Source organism: Pipistrellus hanaki (assembly GCF_964339955.1).
Source record: "Pipistrellus hanaki genome assembly, chromosome: 9".
NCBI lineage: Eukaryota > Metazoa > Chordata > Mammalia > Chiroptera > Vespertilionidae > Pipistrellus > Pipistrellus hanaki.
In genome coordinates this window covers 39510253-39516252 of record NC_140511.1, presented here as the reverse complement: position 1 = coordinate 39516252, position 6000 = coordinate 39510253, and positions in this window count along the sequence as shown.

Here is a 6000-nt window from a genome sequence, read left to right as displayed (position 1 = left end):
TCCTCTGCTGGGGAAGTGGGTCTAGGGGCTAGAGTGTGTACAGAGGAGCTAACACTCTGTTCAGTTAGCTGGATAGTTTTCTGGACTCAGGTAAGGAAGCTGGGGTTCAGGACAAAGTTTTGGCCTCTGGCAGGGACATTGAGCTGACCCAGGGGTAAGGGAATGCTGGGTCATCAGAGCTCCTTCTAGGCTCACTGTGGACCCCAGGCTCAGGGCAGCAAGCCAGTTTTAGAAAGGGGCTCTTGTCATAAACCAAATTTTTCCAGGTATAAGATGCCCCCAGGTAGAAAACAACCCCCACTTTTCCAACCCAAAATTAAGAGATCAATATTTTAAACATAAAACAGAACACATTTTTATTTAGTAATTACCACAAGTAATGTTTACATACCAGTACTATGATATTATGCAGCATATCACTTGATTCAGACTCTGTTGCATCATTGCTCTCTTCTTCATCACTATGAGTTACAGACATATCAATTTCTTTAACTTCTTTTTAAAAAAAATATATTTTATTGATTTTTTTACAGAGAGGAAGGGAGAGTGATAGAGAGTTAGAAACACCGATGAGAGAGAATCATCGATCAGCTGTGTCACACACCCCCTACTGGAGATGTGCCCGCAACCAAGGTACATGCCCTTGACCAGAATCGAACCCGGGACCCTTCAGTCCGCAGGCCGACACTCTATCCACTGAGCCAAACCGGTTTCTTTAACTTCTTTAATTTCTTTAACTTCTATTGTATCACTGCTATCTTCTGAATCATTGCCTCTATATGTGGGATCATCCTTATAAACTGGTGGCATTTTCTGAGCTAACTTTGTATTCTCATGGCCAACCCCTCTCTCATGAAATTGAAGCACCATTTTGCCTTTCCTGTAAAATCAACAATGTTCATTTTGCTTGCAAGCATTCTTGCCTGAGATTGAATAAGCTTGGTTGATACACATAAGTCACTCTGTCGCTGCTCCATAATCCAAGTCTTAAGCCTCTGCTCCAAGTTTGCCCATTTTACTGGTTTTCCTTTTAAGGCCTTCTGCTTTTTTGGCATCTTAAAGAGTTGTTCTACCTGTTTTTCCACTGTCTGATCATACACTCAGTGGGAGGAGGTCCAAATATCTCTCTGCAGCTCTATTTCCATGCTCTTTTGCACAGCTGATTACATTCAGTTAGAATTTTGCAGAGTAAGACAATTGCTTACTGGCATTTATCTTTTTATTTTTTGATATCTTTATGGGCTCAGAATGCTCCAGTCTCTGTTGCATCTGCACACTCTCCACCTCCATTTATAGCATCAGCTGACATCAGTAACAATAAGGCTAGTGATTGGAGGAAGCCTGTGTGACAAGGTATGGGCAACTATGCACCTGTGCGGCTCCCTCCTTGTCTGACTTCGTGTGTAAGATGCCCCTTGGATTTTCAGTCTAACGATTTTTGAAAACAATAGCATCTTATACACAGAAAAATACAGTAACTTTCTGTGCTGTAATGAAAGAATCCCCCTGCTCTTATATGAATTTCCATTGCATAGATAAGGTGGAAGTATTTGTTTTGATGAGGTTTGTCTATAAGTGAAAATAAACAGTGGCTTCAATAAGGATGACATTTATTTTCTCTCTCATAGATGTGTAAAGGTAATCAGTCCAGGGCTTGTACAGCACTCCATGATGTCAGTGACCCAGGTTCCCTCTCTATTATGGCTCTACCATCCTTAGCACATGGCCTTTATTTCATGGTCCATGATGGCTGCTCCTGCTACATGTCTGCTATTCCAGCCACCAGAAAGCTGGAAGGGACAAAGAGGGGCACACTCCCTGACTGTAGGGATGTGTCCAGAAGTTATCCATAACACTTCTCACACCTAGTTGGTTAGATTTTAGTGATATGGCTACACTTAGCTACAAGGGAAGCTGGGGAATATGGTCTTCTGTGTCCAAGTGCCTGGCTAAAATTCATGAGGTTTTTTACAGAAGGAAATAGGGAAAATGTATAGTGAGGGACAACCAGTAGCCTCTGTTATAACTAGTTTATCAGTTATTTACCTAAGGGACTGAATATTCTGAGACCAGAGGGTAAGAGCATGTCCTGTGGGAGGACAAGTCTCTCTTTTAAGAGGTGATGATTCTTTGTGGCAATTATGAGAGAATAGTTAAGTACAAGAGAGTAAACCAATGTAAAAGATAAGCCTGACACAGGCAGGTAAAAGATCAGCTGTCTCTCTGGGTCTTTTTCTGGGGGTTGGGACTGGGAACAGTTTATCAGCGGTCGCCAATTGGTGCTCTGTGGGACCACTGGTGGTCCGTGAGGTCTGAAAGCTTGGCGACCGCTGGTTTAAGTAAACCTTTGGAGCAGCGGTGGTCCAGGAGGTCTGAAAGGTTGTCCACTGCTGATCTACATAATCTGATTTGGACCTTTCAGCTGGATTGGAAAACGACCCCTGATCCACAATGTGAGGCCTCCTATGGGGTGTTCCCAAGAAGAGGAGTAGACCTGACCTTCTGAAGATGATCCAGCTCATGTTGTTCTCCATGTTTATTTCTATGTGCCATCCCACAGCCCCAGGAAAAGTCTTGTAAACTTCCTGAGTCTGGTCGCAGCTGTGCCGCGTAGAATTATGAGAAACGTCCACATTTGAGCCCAGACTCTATCAGGGCAGGCCCTTGTTTTGTTATGTAGTTGCTGTGTGATTATGAAAGGCACATACCTGCATGAATTGCTTTCACTACATGAATTGCTTCCACTGCTTCTCTTTCTCAATACCACCTGGCACCCTTCTCTGTGGTGATTCCGAGGGAGGGTGTGTCTCTGATGTAGCATTGTTCCCCCAGTGCCAGATAAACAGGAAATACTTTGTGATTGAATTGAATGAACTTACCACACAAAACCTTTCATAGTTTGGTTCCACGGTACATCTTAGCCTATTGCCTTAAGCCTAAACTCTAGGTCATCTCCAGCCCGGATATCATGTCCTTAACCAAACCTGCCTTTCCATCCAGGGAAGGAGGCTGCCCTTTTCTTCTCTTTGATCCTGGTATTACCGTAGTTGCTCCCAACCCAGGACTGAGAGCTCTCCTGAAACGGAGCTCTTAGTGTTCCCAGACCTCAGCACAGTGCCTACAGGTGGAAGGTCCTTCATTCATGTTTGTTGAATGAGTAATTGGCCCCATTGTTTGACATACATGGAATGAGTTCAGAGAGTCTAAAAGACCTATCAATAGCACAAAGCAAGTGAGAGAGCCAAGGCTAGACCCCAGGAATCCTGACTCTTACCTCTCCTCTCTTAAATACCAACCACCCTGTCTGTGCATGGCAAGTTTGGAAAAATCTTCATGCATCTTCAAACCCTTCTTAATTCTGTCTTATGTCTCACCCCAAAGAGGAATTTATTTGAGAGCATGGGTAGGAGAGTGAGTTTTGGCAAGTCTTATGTGGGAGTCATGAGGCAACGGGAAAAAATAGACAAACAATTCTGGGTTGTATTTTGCTGACTCGGTCCTCAAAAAAAAGCAGAACAAAACACTCTAAACCAAACTGGGCCCTCTGGCCAGCAGGGCACCAAGTCAACTTGGACTGAATTCACTGTGGATCCTCCTTCCTTTCGAGAGGAAATGCTTTCCAGTCTGTCTGGATTTTCTTAAAGGCAAAAAACACTGAAAACTTTATAAGCCCTAGAAGCTTCCTTCCAACTATAAACAAGCTCTAGGCACATCTTCTCTTGCCCTAACTCACTGCCAAACAAGTCCACGGTATCCCAGGACATGATACTGCACTCACCCTCCGGTCAGAAAAGGGTGACGAGTTGATTACCATTAATCACTGTTGGAAAAATCAGAGAAATTGTTAAGGAAACATTAAAACTCTGTAATTGACTTTTAACTCCAAGGCTTCTGAACAACAAAGGTAATATTGTAGTGGTGAGACCACAGGCTTTTGAGATAATAGATCAGGGTTGGAATCTTGGTTCTACCACTTACCAGCTGTGTATTTTTTGAGTGAGTTACTAACCTTTTTCGAGCCTCAGTTTTGTCATCTGTAAAATGGGTTATAGTATCTACCACAGAGAGTTGTGAGAGAGAACTGAATGAGATAATACAGGTACAGTGCCCAGAATCATGTCTGATACATGAGTCCTTAATTGATCTCAGCTGTTATTATTATTTGTACCCGATGTCCTATATGGCTGGAACTCCCCTCCCTCCTTGCCTTGTATGCCTAGAAAGCTTTTACTTATCCTTTAATACCATCATAAGGGTTTTCCTTCTTGGTGAGGATATCTTTGTCCCATTTCCTCTCCAAGTGGTCCATGGTTCTCTCAGCATTCCCCTCATCTCTCTTACCTTTGCCTTTCTAACAGAGAAGGGATCTTTGTGTGGAAGAAATCATTTATTCACTTGCTTGTCTTTCCCAATGGTAATACCAGCCAAAAGGACAGGTTCAGGTCTATGCCCCCATGCCTAACAGTGCCTGTCCCACAAGAGGCTTAGAAAATGGCATTTATATCCTTAGATTAGAAACACTAGGATCTTAGGAAAAGGGGGGCCTTATAAAATTGGGGGCTGCACAACTGCAAGGAGTAGCAGTCAGATTGTATTCAATTTTTTATAATAATAGAGTCCCTTGGAATTGTTCAACGTGGTGGTTCTGGGATTCTGTCCAAACAGATTGGTCTCAAACTTTAGTTCTGACACTTTCTGGCTTTATTCCCTTGGGCCAGTTAATCTATGTGGCCTTAGTGTCTTTACTTGATTGTTAAGTGTTAAGATAGTGACTTCTTGGAGAAACCAAGATGGCGGCATAGGTAAACACCTAAACTGCTGCCTTGCACAACAATTTCAAACTACAACTAGAAAACAAAATGGACATCATCCAGAACCATAGGAAGGCTGGCTGAGTGGAAATTCTACAACTAGAAGGAAAGAGAAAAGCACACTGAGACTCAGAGGAGCTGCAGGAGGCAGAGATATTGAGACGAGCGTGTGCAGGATAGAGACAAAAGCTCTTGAGTGCGCTGAACTCCAGTTCTGGGTGAAACTCTGGGGACCCAGACTTATAGGGTGAAGCTGGACTGTCAGGAAAGAGAAAAGCACACTGAAACTCAGAGGAACTGTGGAAGGCACAGGTACCGAGGTGCACATGGAGAGGGCAGGCAAATAAATACACAGCTGGCTTTCTCAAGTGGGAGGGAGACAAAAGCTCCCAACTGCACTGAACTCCAGTTCTGGGTGAGACTCTGGGGAGAAACTGGACTATCTGGCAGCGGGCGGAACTCGAGGCTGGCTTTGTCTCAAAGGTGCTTGCATCTTAGACTAGAAACACTAGGATCTTAGGAAAAGGGGAGCCTTATATTAGTGTTTCTCTCCCTAGGATGAGGATTTTTTTTTTAAAAAACAGAGAAAGAAAATCAATATGGGTTATGTAGGAGACACTATGGGAGTGGGCAAGTAAGAGCAATGAAAGATAACAGAAAATAATGTGTAACACTTTACTACATTCCAGGCACTGTTCAAAAAACTATAGCTATATTACCTCATTAAACCCTTACAACAACCATACAAGGTGGGTACTGTTATCTCCACTTTCTTTTTTTTACAATATATTTTATTGATTTTTTACAGAGAGGAAGAGAGAGGGACAGAGAGCTAGAAACATCGATGAGAGAGAATCATCGATCAGCTGCCTCCTGCACACCCCCCACCCGGGATGTGCCCTTAACTGGAATCAAACCTGGCCGACACTGTATCCACTGAGCCATACCGGTTTCGGCTGTTATCTTCACTATCGGCTCTATCTTTAAAGAGCTTGAAACTTTGGACTTTATCTTGTACTGCAGGAGAACTTTAAGTAAAAAATTTGAGCAGGAAATAATTTGAGAAGGGAAGAGATCACGGAGGGTAAAAATGTTTTCACAGATCCCTCAAACTTATTGAGTGACTTCTGTGTGGTAGGCACTGGCAATGCAAAGAGCAAGACAGAGCCTTTGCCCTTGCAAGCATGCA